At 43.1% G+C, this 12,840-nt stretch overlaps 1 protein-coding gene across 4 annotated transcripts in view; it reads right to left on the bottom strand.

Annotated features, from left to right (window-relative positions):
* LOC122542817 (neuronal PAS domain-containing protein 3-like) overlaps window positions 1–12,840 on the bottom strand; it is a 441,402-nt gene that overhangs the window by 137,217 nt on the left and 291,345 nt on the right. The gene's annotated exons all lie outside the window — the stretch shown is intronic.

Below are 12,840 nucleotides of genomic sequence, written 5' to 3'. Positions count from 1 at the left end.
AAAAATCAATACTGCTGTCACCGATCGTAAGAAGCCTGACCTTTAGCTGAAATCAGGGATGGACCAGAACAGCTTCAGCGCCTAGCAAAGCAGCCAAACTAGAGGTCAGAATTGTCGATTACATATTCCTTCCATGGGCGAGTTACTGCATGCACCAAGCGCATTTCATCAGCCTTATCTCACCTACCCCCATCCCCATCCCACCACAACACCTCACCTGCCTCCTCCCGATCCTCTTAATTACGCCACTTGTATTTACATGAATGCATGTTAGGACATGAGGGCACCAAGCTCAATTTTGCAAATTCACACCAGGCTTGGAAATATAACAGAGAGGAAGACGATATGCGACAGGTACTCATTTGACTCCAGAGTATGAACTGATAACAGTTTAACAGATAAAAATCGGAAAGAGGTATACAATTTAAAAATTATTACATTTGAATGGGGTAGGGGGAAATGTCAGGGAACAGGGGGTTCCCAATAGGAAAATTCAAAAAATAAAAACAATGACAATTGCGAATTAACATTCTGGTTGTACTCCAATTTGAAGTAAACAAGATGACTTGGATCTGTGTATCTCATTTCCCAGTTTTTAAATATAGTTGGTATGTAAAATATTTGAAGGGCATGGGATAGATTAACAAAGCACATTGAATCCTGGCTTTATAAATGTGAGTGAAAGCACAAAACCCAGGATTCGTGCTTTATTTATTTATCCTTTCATAGGATGGGGGCACCAGCATTTGTTGCCCATCCCCAATTACCATTCAACTGAGAGGCTTGGCTCAAGCTACCCCAGAGGGCAGTTAAGAGTCAACCACATTACTTTCGGCCTGGAGTCACATGTAGGGCAGATCAGGTAAGGACAGCATATTTCCTTACTCAAGGACATTAGTAAACCAGAAGGTTTATTATGGCCATTGTCAATGGTTATACAGTTGCCATTAGACCTGCTGAGCCTGTCCTGCATTCCCTGTGTTTCATGAAAAAAATATACTGTTCCACTATCTTCTGTTTTATAGCTATTTTAATCAACCTGCTCAGTTGTGTTATGACATACCTCTGCAGCGGATGTGACATGAACCCAAGCTTCTTAAACCAGATTAAACATCGTCACTACTGTACCATGATAGCCTCTGAATGTAAATTCTTCCAAAATGCCATTGTGGAATTTGAACTCCTATTTAAATAGTTAACTAAATCATTCAGATGCTAAGAGACTGTTTCCTCTGGATAGAGAATTGGTTGAACTTTAGAAACATAGAAAATAAGACCAGGAGTAGGCCATTCAGACCTTCAAGCCTTTTCTGCCATTTACTGTGATCATGGCTGATCATCCAACTCAGGACCTTGTTCTTGCTTTGTCCCCATACTCTTTGATCCCTTTAGCCCTAAGAACTATACCTAACGTCTTCTTGAAAACTTTCAATGTTAGGCCTTGACCAATTTCTGTGGCAGTTTCTGGGTGAAGACATTTCTCCTCATCCCAGTTCTAAATAGCCTTAGACAGTGACCGCTAGTTCTGGACTCCACAGTCATCGGGAACATGCTTCCTGTGATTACCCTGTCTAAGTATTAATATTAATTTCTCAGATGAAGAATTACAACACATATGTGTCCAATAAACATGTTCCCTTTTCATATGAATGTTTACAATCTTAAAATGCTTTTTGATTTTTTGGAAAGAATTAATAACTTCCTTATGAGGCTTATAAAATAAAATAGCAGAAAGTGAGAACTGCAGATGCTGGAGACCAGAGTTGAAAAGAGTGATGCTGGAAAAACACAGCAGGCCAGGCAGCATCCGAGGAGCAGGAGAATCAACGTTTCGGGCATAAGCCCTTCTTCACTAAAATGCACTAAGATTGATTACATTTGATAATTAAAAGCAGCAAATTATTAAGAATTTCCATTCAATCTGATGAATGTTTTTGAGGTGGCAAGTGAAAGTGGGTGGGGTCAGATGAGTAATTGGGCCCATGGTCTTACTTCCTCACCAAGTGGTCCACAGGTGAACAAGTTTGACGTTCATTGGTTTAGAACCAGATGTCATAGCCTCAGGATGACTGGTCAGCCTTTAAGACTGTGATGAGCAGCAATTTCTTCCCTCAGACAGAGATGAATCTTTGGGATTCTCTACCCCAGACAGCTGTCAATGCTCCATCTTTGGATATAGATCAAGACTGAAACTGATGAACTTTGGGGGGAATTAGGAAACTGGGGAGTGGAGTTATTATTAATGATTTTGAAGGGTGGGGAGAACTTGACAGAACAGATGCTAAGAAGATATAGCTTCCCATGAGATAAATCAGAAGCAGGTGGCACAGTTGAAAGATATGGGGTCGCCTTTTTAAAATGAAGCTGAGGGAGTATTTATTTTCCCCCCTTAAGAGCCTGTTAGTCTTTGTAATTTTCATCCATCGGGAGAAGGGGAAGCTGTGCTAATTGAACAAATTCATGACTAGGTCAGAAGATGGGCAAGGGTCATAAACAGAAATTGCAGGAAAAACTCAAGAAGTCTGGCAACATCTTCAGAGAGAAATCAGAGTTAATGTTTTGACCTTCTGCAGAACTGAGATTTTCCAGAAATTTCTGCTTTTGTTTCTGATTTACAGCATCCACAGTTCTCTCAGTTGTTAGATGGACAAGTGAGTCCGGACTTCTGGGGAATCATCTGGAAATGTGCTGTTGAGGTCACAATCAGATCAACTGTCTTTGGAATAAGGTGCTGAGCTAAATGGCCTACTCTTGCTTCCATTTCTTATGATCTTATGGATCAGGGTTGGGGGAGCTGGGGACAAGTGATGTTAATATGGATCAGCCACAATCTAATTGAATGGTGAAGCAGACTCAAGGGGCCTCATCTCCCTTTTGTCCCTAATCTTCATTCCATCAACTACCTGCCTCTACTTAAACATTCTGTTCCAGACTGTTATTCCTGCTCGTACACTATCAGGAGCTGAGCTGTACGAGACGTGGTCTGCTTACAACATCAAACACATTAATTATATCCGACTTCTTATACTTCTCTGCTGCATATTATGCTGGAGATGAAGGATGAGAGTCCTGGGGAACAAAAAAGTCACCACTTCACAAATCCTATTTCTGCATTAAACAGGCCGAGGTCAGTTAAACCTTGGGATAATTTCAACTGAGAGCTCAGCTGTCAGCCCAGTCTTGGTAGGGAGTACTTGCACCATTGAGTGAAGTGAATGCACATCGACTCCCATTCCAAATATTAGAACTCCTTGTACAGTTGCCAGGGTTGGAGGATTTGAGCTACAGGGAGAGGCTGAACAGGCTGGGGCTGTTTCCCCTGGAGCATCGGAGGCTGAGGGGGGACCTGATAGAGGTTTACAAAATTATGAGGGGCATGGACAGAATAAATAGACAAAGACCTTTCCCTGGGGTCAGGGAGTCCAGAACCAGAGGGCATAGGTTTAGGGTGAGAGGGGAAAGATATAAAAGAGACCTAAGGGGGAACTTTTTCACGCAGAGGGTGGTACGTGTATGGAATGAGCTGCCAGAGGATGTGGTGGAGGCTGGTACAATTGCAACATTTAAGAGGCATTTGGATGGGTATATGATTAGGAAGGGTTTGGAGGGATATGGGCCGGGTGCTGGCAGGTAGGACTAGATTGTGTTGGGATATCTGGTTGGCATGGACAGGTTGGACCGAAGGGTCTGTTTCCATGCTGCACATCTCTATGACTCTATGTTGAGTCAGAATAAGGGGCTGGCCATTTTGGACTTTTTTTTATTTTTAAATGGGATGTGAGCATCACTGATTAGTCCAGCACTTATTGCTATTCCTAATTACCCAGAGGGCAGGTAAGAGTCAGTCAGATTGCTGTGAATCTGGAGTAACACAAAGACCAGGCCAGATAATGATGGCAGATTTTCTTCCTGAAAACAACATTAGTGAACCAGATGGGTTTTTACAACATTTACCATTAGATTAGGTTTACTGAATTTAAACTTCACCACCTGCCATTGGTGGGATTCGAACCCATATTCCCAGAATGTTAGCCTGTGGTATTACCACTTCCCACTCTTCAAAGCTGAGGAGAACATCTAAGAGGAGGAGGAATTTCTTCACTCAGATTCAGAGGCGGATGAATCTCTGGAATTCTGTATTCCAGAGGCCTGTGAAGGTTCTGTTATTGAGAATGTTTAAGATGGAGATCAATAGATTTCTAAACATTAAAATCATGAAGGGATATGGGGATGGTACAGAAAAACGATGCTGAAGTAGAAGGTTAGCCATTGTGTGATGAACCACAATTGAAGTGCTGAATAGTCTCCTTCTACTTTCTTATGCTGCTGTTGGATTTTTTAATGCACTGACACTCATTGGAAGAGTAAGCCATTCAGCTCATTTTGTAGGGGTCACAAAGTATCCCTGCCTCCCCCAGCACAGTCCAGGATCACACTAAGGGAGAGCCGCAGTCTTTGGAGGTGCCATCTTTTGGATGAAGCATGAAACCATGGCCTCTGGAATGACACTATTTCAAGAAAAGAGCGAGTGCTGTCTCCTCTGGCCAACATTTATCCCCCAGACTTCGTCATGAAAAAAAGTCCTGATAATATAACAGAGATTGTACGTCAATATCCTTCAAATACAGTAAGAGGAAAGATAATCCAACAGCAGCATCCTCTCTCAAGCCAAATTGTGAACATCAAGGCGCTAATCTCTCACAACCTCAGTTCAACAGTACCTGTATATGTATGAGCAAATGAATCAGGAGTAGGCCATTCAATCCCTAAGCTTGTACCAATATACAATAAGATCAGGGCTGATCTTATTGCAAACACACTTCTGCCTACTCCTTATAGCCTTTCAGCCCCTTAACAAGATTCTATCCACCTCTGCCTTAAGATTATTGAAAAATGTAGTTCCACCATCTTTTCAAGAAGGGAATTTCAAAAACTCGCAAGCCTATGAGAAAAGATTTCACCCCATATCTGTCTTAAATGGAATTAAAACTTGCCAGTCAATGTTGATTGGCCGATACATATCAGACAGGACACTGCAGAAAATCCTCCCCTACTCTTATTAAAAATGGCACCATTGGTGTTTGACATGCTCCCAGAGCAGTAAAATGGAGCTTCAATCCAATATTTGATCAGAAAGGGTGCACTTCTGACAGTACAGCCCTCCCCCTGTACTGAAATATAATGTCAGTGCATATTTTTGTACTCAGGCCTTGCAGCAGGACTTGAATCTTCTGAACTATAGACAAAGGTGTTACCCACTGAACCACAGTTGCTGGCACACAGATATCCTACGCAAATAGTCCTGAGCTGTCTTTTGCAGTAGTCTAACTACGAGATACACAAGGAGACTTTCAGCAGTGTTTCCAAATCTTCCAGGATTGGCCGAGAGTCTCCAGATGCTGAGACTAAATCTAGAGCAAAACCCTGGAAACAAATCTCAGCAGCCTTGAAAAAAAATTATTTGGCTTGAACTTTTTCTTGTTGTCTTTGGTCACAATCAAAATTTGGGAAGGAGATGAACGTTTGGTTGAGAGACAAGAATCAGCCAATTAGGTAACAGAGAGTTTGCATTCTGATTGGCTGGGAGGCATTCTGTCGCGATGAAGTCCACATCAGGTAGGGGTTGGGGGTCAAGATTGGCAATTTGCTTAACTCATTGAAGGTGGCAGGATGTGTGGAGAGAACACTTAATAAAATATACAGTGTCCTCATATTTATTAATCAGAACATAGAGCAGGGAGGTGATGTTGACAGACCTCAGCTGGAGTACTGTTGACAGTTGTGGACATCACCTAATAACCAGGAGGTGTGCAATTTACAAGAACGATTCAAGGGATGAGAAACTTCAGTGATAAGGATAGATTGAAGAAGTTGGAATTGTTCTACTTGAAGAGAAGACTGAGAAGAAATTTGATAGAGATTTTCAAAATCATCAGCAGGCTGGATAGTGCAGATAGGGTGAAGCTGTTCCTGCTCATAAAAGAAAAAAATGAACAAGGGCATAGATTTAAAGGGATTTTCAAGCAAACCAAGAGTGATGTGAGGAAAATATATTTTCTCACAGTGAGTAGTTAGGGTCTGGATTACACTGCCTGGAAATGTGGTGGAGGCAGATTCAATTAAGACACTCAAGAAGGCATTTGATGATTATTTGAAAAGTAATGGTGTGCAGGGATGTGGGGAAAGGCAGGAGATCGGTATTCAGAATAGAACTGAGGAAAGCACAATGGACTGAATGGCCTCCTTCTGCACTGTAACAATTCTGTGATTCCATGTCGGTGGGAAGAAGTCATATGTTGTAACGTCCACAAACACATCCAACTTAAGAGTTGGCAACTCTTATCAAGAGTCAACCTTGGCTCAGATTGTTAGCACCTTCCCCTTCTCTCAAGGACATTGGCAACTAAATGCAATTTATGCCCAAGAGAGAGAGATCCTGCACCCATTTATCACATGAGGAAGCTTATTAATAGATAGAAGTCGAGATGAACTCAGTCCAAAGTCTCGTGGCCCTTATCAGGCCCATTAAAAGTGGAAAAAAGGAACTTTGTATCCCCCAATAATCTCTTTATAGCCAAGATCTATCAAGTCAGAAGTGTCTGGGAGACAAACATAAGTGCCCAAGTGGAACCTCTTGATAAAAAAAGCAATTTCGTCTGCCATTATTAATTAGCTGTCTCCTGTATTCGCGTCCGATCTGATACATTCACAGACCATTATTTCTATCTGCCTCTATTGACATATTGTAATTCTGTTAGTGGACTGTGCAGGAGCGCAGTGAAACAATTACTGACTCAGACAACAATTTGTGAGAGATGAATCATTAATGTTTGCTTTCTTGTTTGTATTCACCCACTACCCCACTCCCCCCCCCCCACCCCCCCCCCACCCCACACACATCCCTGTCCTCTTTCCATGTGTCGATATTTAACATCACTGGAAAAAAAGCAATTAGAACTGTTTTGTGCTCTTTTTGTAAGCAGTGGGATTTTCAGATGGTTTTGAAAATTACTAGTGCCACACGAGTCAGTTAGCTCAACTGGCTGGACAGCTAGTTTGCGATGCAGAGTGACGTCAACAGGATGGGTTCAATTCTCACACTGGCTGGGGTTATAATAAAGGACTCTCCTTCTCAACCTCTCCCCTTGCCTGAAGTATGCTGACTCTCAGGTTAAACCATCACCAGTCAGTTCTCTCTCTCTCTCCAATGACAGAGCAGTTCTACAATCTGGTAAGACAATGTTGACTTTACTGATGCCACACAGCTCTTCAGAAGCCAGCCTGTACAGTGCTATCATGCAGCATCATAGCCATGAGTTCATAGAGTCATAGAGATTTACAGCACGGAAACAGACCTCTTGGACCAATACATCCATGCCGACCAGATATCCTAAATTAATTAAGTTCCATTCTCCAACACTTGGCCCATATCCCTCTAAAGTCTTCCTATTCATATACCCATCCATGTGCCTTTTAAATGTTGTAATTCTACCAGCCTACACCGCTTCCTCTGGCAGCTCATTCCATAAACGCACTACTTAGGTCCCTTTTAAATTTTTCCCTCTCACCCTAAACCTATGCCCTCTAGTTCAGGACTCCACCACCCCAGGGAAATGACCTTGTTCACTGACCCTATCCATGCCCCTCATGATTTTATAAACCTCTATAAGGTCACCCCTCAGCCTCTGCTGTTCCAGGGAAAACAAACTCAGCCTATTCAGCTTCTCCCTTTGGCTCAAACCCCCCAACCCTGTAACATCCTTGTAGATCTTTTCTGCACCCATTCATGTTTCACAACATCCTTCCAACAGGAGGGAGACCAGAATTGGATACAATATTCCAAAACTGGCCTAACCTGTACAGCTGCAACATGGATCAAAGAGTCTTGGGAGCAATACCCTCTCAGAATCCCATTCTAAAATATATTGGCTATTCCCTCAATGTCACTGGGTCAAAATCCTGAACTCCCTCCCTAACAGCATGGGTTACACCATACAGATTGCAGCTGTTCAAGAAGGCAACTCACCACCACTACTCAGGGGGAATTAACATGAGCAGTAGTTGCCAGCTCAACCAACAGGACTCACATCCAAAGATGTAGGAGGAGTGAAGCTTTAACTGATTCTTTGTCTCCTCACATTCACAGGCCCAAACGTCACTATTCATCCTATGGTCCCGTCTAATCTGTGGGGCTCTAACAGCTGTTCCAAGAGTCTTCGTATTGCAAATGCCATATTGACTTCTGGTTCCGGAGATTGTAGTCAAGCATGGACCTCAGAGTTCTGTGCAGACCGAAAATAAGAGAATACTGATCCATCTCCACTTCAAAATAAGCCTTGAACATCACTGTTCAGTACTGTCCCAGAGAAAAGAGTCGTAAAACCGCGAATGTCACATATTGTCTTGACCCACCAACTTCAAAATGTATCTCCAGCATGACTATTATGCTCATTTCCAAATATTACGTTCTATTTACTTTTTGCTCCCATCTTGGAAGTCAGGCCATTAGATGCAGGAGCAAAAGTAGGCCATTCAGCCCATCAACTCTGCTTGGCCATTCAATGAGATCATTGTTGATCTGATAATCCTCAACTCTACTTTCCTGCCTTTTCCTCATAACCCTTGATTGCCTTCCTGATTAAAAATATCTTTATCTCAGGCCTTAAAAACTTAATGACCCAGCTCTCTGTGGTGAAGAGTTCCACAGATTCACTAATCACAAGGGTAAAGAATGACAGTGGAGACAGCCCCTAAGAGCAAGTTGGTACTTGCATGTTGTACAGCGCCAGGACATCTCCAGCACCCTTCCACTCAGCTCATCTGAGTCGGAAGGTTGTAGGTTCAAGTTCAACTCCAGGCACATAACCCTTGGCTGCCGCTCAGAGTGTTGCACTTTTAAAGGCACCCAACGTTCGAATGATACTTGAGCCTGGACTTCAGTTGTCTGTCCTCTCATTCACACATAAATGGAACACGATACTGTTTGGAAAAAGAGAAGTTCATCCTGGTTTCCTGGTCAAGATTGACCACTCAACCAACATCACTAAAACAGATGATCTGGTCGCTATCATGTTTCTGCTTGTGGAAGCTTGCTGTGCAAATGTTGGCTATTATTTCTCCTGCATTACAACAGTCAGTGCCCTTCAAAAATACTTCATTGAAAGTAGTTTACGATGTCAAAGTCATGCAACATGCTTCATAAGTGTAAGTTCTTTCACTCTTCCAACAGACAGATCAAGGAGCTCAATGCCAGAGGTCTTCCCAAGCTAACGCACTGGGAATGTGCCGTGCTTTCCAGCACATCTTACAAATCAGCACTGACCCTGTTCAACTGTAAATCAACGATATTACAATCGGGTCTCATCCTTTCTCTCCAAGTGCAGCAACATGGCCGCGTGAGAATGCTCCCTGGGAATCCCCGACATATTTCGAATTCAATCATTTCTGAAATGACTTGGCCTAGTCTTGATCTCTAATATATAAATGCAAGCCTCTCTTTCTTATTAGTGTCAGAAGGTCGAGTGTTCAAAGTCCCACCCCAGGGACTTGAGCATCAAATCAAGGCTGACATGTAATCTTGCTGTCAGAGGTTGGGTGTGCAGGGGTGCTTTCTGGACTAGATGGGCCATTGTGCCTCAGTGCACCTTCTCAGTCAGACTTAAACGATCTTGAAGAAGCACAAGATCGTTCTCTTGGCAAAGAGTTATTTTATGATCTAAACCTAAACCATATTATCTGGCCATTTATTTAAAATAAACAGTCTTTTCCTATTCGTCAGCCAGTGATGAGTAGGGTATAACAGAGATCAGTGCAAACACAATTTTCCCATCTGGGCCGAAATAAATGAGCCTGTGGATTGCTGTCCAGACAGCAGGCATGGCTTTATCGGCCAACTGGCCTGTGAAGGAACTTTTATGTCATGTGTATGTACAGAGTTCTCTACAGTCAATGTACCAGGGATATCAGTGCACCTGCCACAAGAAAGGCTGTAAAACACACACTCGATAAAAACTTCGGCATTTGTGTCAAAAAGAATTATTTGGAAACTGCAAGACGTAACACTTCCTTCTGTGTTGAAATCATTCTAAGATGCTTTGCCCAAGCTTTTGGCCATCAACCTAATATTGCCTTGTGTGGACTCAGTGTCAAGCATTACCTCTTATGAATCACCTTGGGAGCATTTTACCAGGCCTAAGGCGTGACATAAATGCAACCTGTTGTAATAATAATGCTGCTGGAACTCAGAAGGCAGACAGGACTTTAGTTTAATATTGTATCTGAATGTTGGTTTGGTTCTGCTGAAATAATTTGCCCTGCCTCAAGTCACTAAGCACCCAAAACCAGTACCTCTGGGCAGCTGTCGCATGTGGGGCGGCACAGTGGCTCAGTGGTTAGCACTTCTGCCTTGCAGTGCCAGGGACCCGGGTTTGATTCCAGCCTCGGGCAGAATGTGGAGTTTGCACATTCTGCCCTTGTCTGCGTGAGTTTTCTCTGGGTGCTCCAGTTTCCTCCCACAGTCCAAAGATGTGCGGGCCAGGTGAATTGGCCATGCTAAATTGTCCATAGTGATAAGTGCATTAGTAGGGAGTAGGTGAGCGGGTCTGGGTGGGTTACTCTTTGGAGAGTCGGTGTGGACTTGTTGGCCTGAAGGGTCTGCTTCCACACTGTAGGGAATCTAATCTGACAGCAGACTCAATAAAACAGCTCTAGGTAGAACTCAGTCATGGCAGGAGGATAGCGGAAAAGCTTCAAGGATATAATTTAACCAAATATCAGGGAGTTGGGAAGGAAATCTAAAAGCAAGATCTCGAGAGCAGTAATCGCAGGATAACTCCCAGTACGAGAATTGATCATTGGAATATGAAGCAGGAGAATGGTTGCAGGAAGGAGAGTGAGAGATTTCTGAGGCACTGGGATCAGCTCTGGGGCAACTGGGACTTGTCCAAGCTGGACCAGTTACACCTTAATGGAACTAGGACTGATATCTCACAGAGAGAGTTGTTAGTGCTATTAGGGTGTGTTTAAATTAGTTTGTCAGGGTGATGAGAACCTGAGGATGTTTCAGCAAGAACAAAGAAGATGGTAAAAGAGGTGGGGGTGTGGCATTGTTAATCAAGGGTAGTATTACAGCAGCTGAGATAATGTTTGAGGACTCATCCACTGAGATAGTTTGGGCTGAGGTTAGAAACAGGAAAGTAGAGATTTGCTATAGGCCTCCAAAATGTTCCAGAGATGTAGAGGAAAGGATAACAAAGATGATTCTTGATAGAAGTGAAAGTAACAGGCTAGTTGTTATGGGGTCTTTAACTTCTCTAATATTAGATTAGATAACTTAGATTACATACAGTGTGAAAACAGGCCCTTCGGCCCAACAAATCCACACCGACCCTCCGAAGAGCAACTCACCCAGACCCATTCCCTGACATTTACCCCTTCACCTAATACTACAGGCAATTTAGCATGGCCAATTCAACTAACCTGCACATTTTTGGACTGTGGGAGGAAACCGGAGCACTCGGAGGAAACCCACGCAGACACGGGGAAAATGTGCAAACTTCACACAGACAGTTGCCGGAGGCGGGAATTGAACCCAGCTCTCTTGCGCTGTGAGGCAGCAGTGCTAACCACTGTGCCACCGTGCTGCCCACTGGGCACCCATATTGACTGGGAATACTATAGTTCATGTAGTTTAGATGGATCAGTTTTTGTTAAATGTGTGCAGGAAGTTTTTCTGACACAGTATGTAGACAGGCCAACAAGGGGTGATGCCATATTGGATTTAGTACTGGGTAATGAACCTGGCCAGGTGTTAGATTTGGAGGTAGGTGAGCACTTTGGCGATAGTGACCATAATTTAGTTATGTTTACAATAGCAGTGGGCAGGGATAAGTATATATCGCATGGAAAGAGGTATAATAGAGGAAAGGCAATTAAGATGCGACTAGGCAAGATTTAGGATGCATAGGATGGGAAAGGAAACTTCAGGAGATGGACACTCTTGAAACGTGAAGCTTATTCAAGGAACAACTACTAGGAGTCCTTGATAAGTATACACCCATCAGGCAGGGAGGTAGTTGTCGAGAGAAGGAGCCATGATTTACTAAAGAAGTTGAAGCTCTTGTCAAGAGGAAGAGGAAGAAGTATGTGGGGATGAGGCATGAAGGCTCTGTTAGAGGGCTTGAGAGTAGTAAGTTAGCCAGAAAAGATCGAAAGAGAGGGCTAAGAAGAGCCAGAGGGGTCATGAGGAGTTGTTGGTGGATAGGATCAAGGAAAACCCTAAGGCCTTCTACAGGTATATCAGGAATAAAAGAGTGACTACAGCAAGATTAGGGCCAATCAAAGATAGTAGTGGAAAGTTATGTGTGGAACCTGAGGACACAGGGGAAGCGCTTAATGAATACTTTTCGTCAGTATTCACATTAGAAAAGGACAATGTTAGTGAGAATACGGAGATACAGGCTCCAAGATTAGATGGAATTGAGATTGACAAAGAGGAGGTTTTAGCAATTTTGGAAGATCTGAAAATAGACAAGACCCCGGGGCCGGATGGGATTTATCCTCAGATTCTCTGGGAAGCCAGGGAGGAGATTGCAAAGCCTTTGGCTTCGATCTTTATGTCATCATTGTCGACAAGACTAGTGCTGGAGGACTGGAGGATAGCAAATGTTGTTCCCTTGTTTAAGAAGGGGAGTCGGGACAACCCTGGTAATTATACGCCAGTGAGCCTTACTTCGGTTGTGGGTAAGGTGTTGGAAAAGGTTATAATACACAGGATATATAATCATCTGGAAAGGAATTATTTGATTTGGGATAGTCAACACGGTTTTGTGAAGGGTAGGT

This window comes from Chiloscyllium plagiosum, unplaced genomic scaffold (genome assembly GCF_037043375.1).
Source record: "Chiloscyllium plagiosum isolate Xiang-an unplaced genomic scaffold, Cpla_swu_hap1 HiC_scaffold_47, whole genome shotgun sequence".
In the NCBI taxonomy this organism is placed as follows: Eukaryota; Metazoa; Chordata; class Chondrichthyes; order Orectolobiformes; family Hemiscylliidae; genus Chiloscyllium; species Chiloscyllium plagiosum.
The sequence above is the reverse complement of the archived record's forward strand: the minus strand, read 5'-3'. Positions and strand labels throughout refer to the sequence as shown.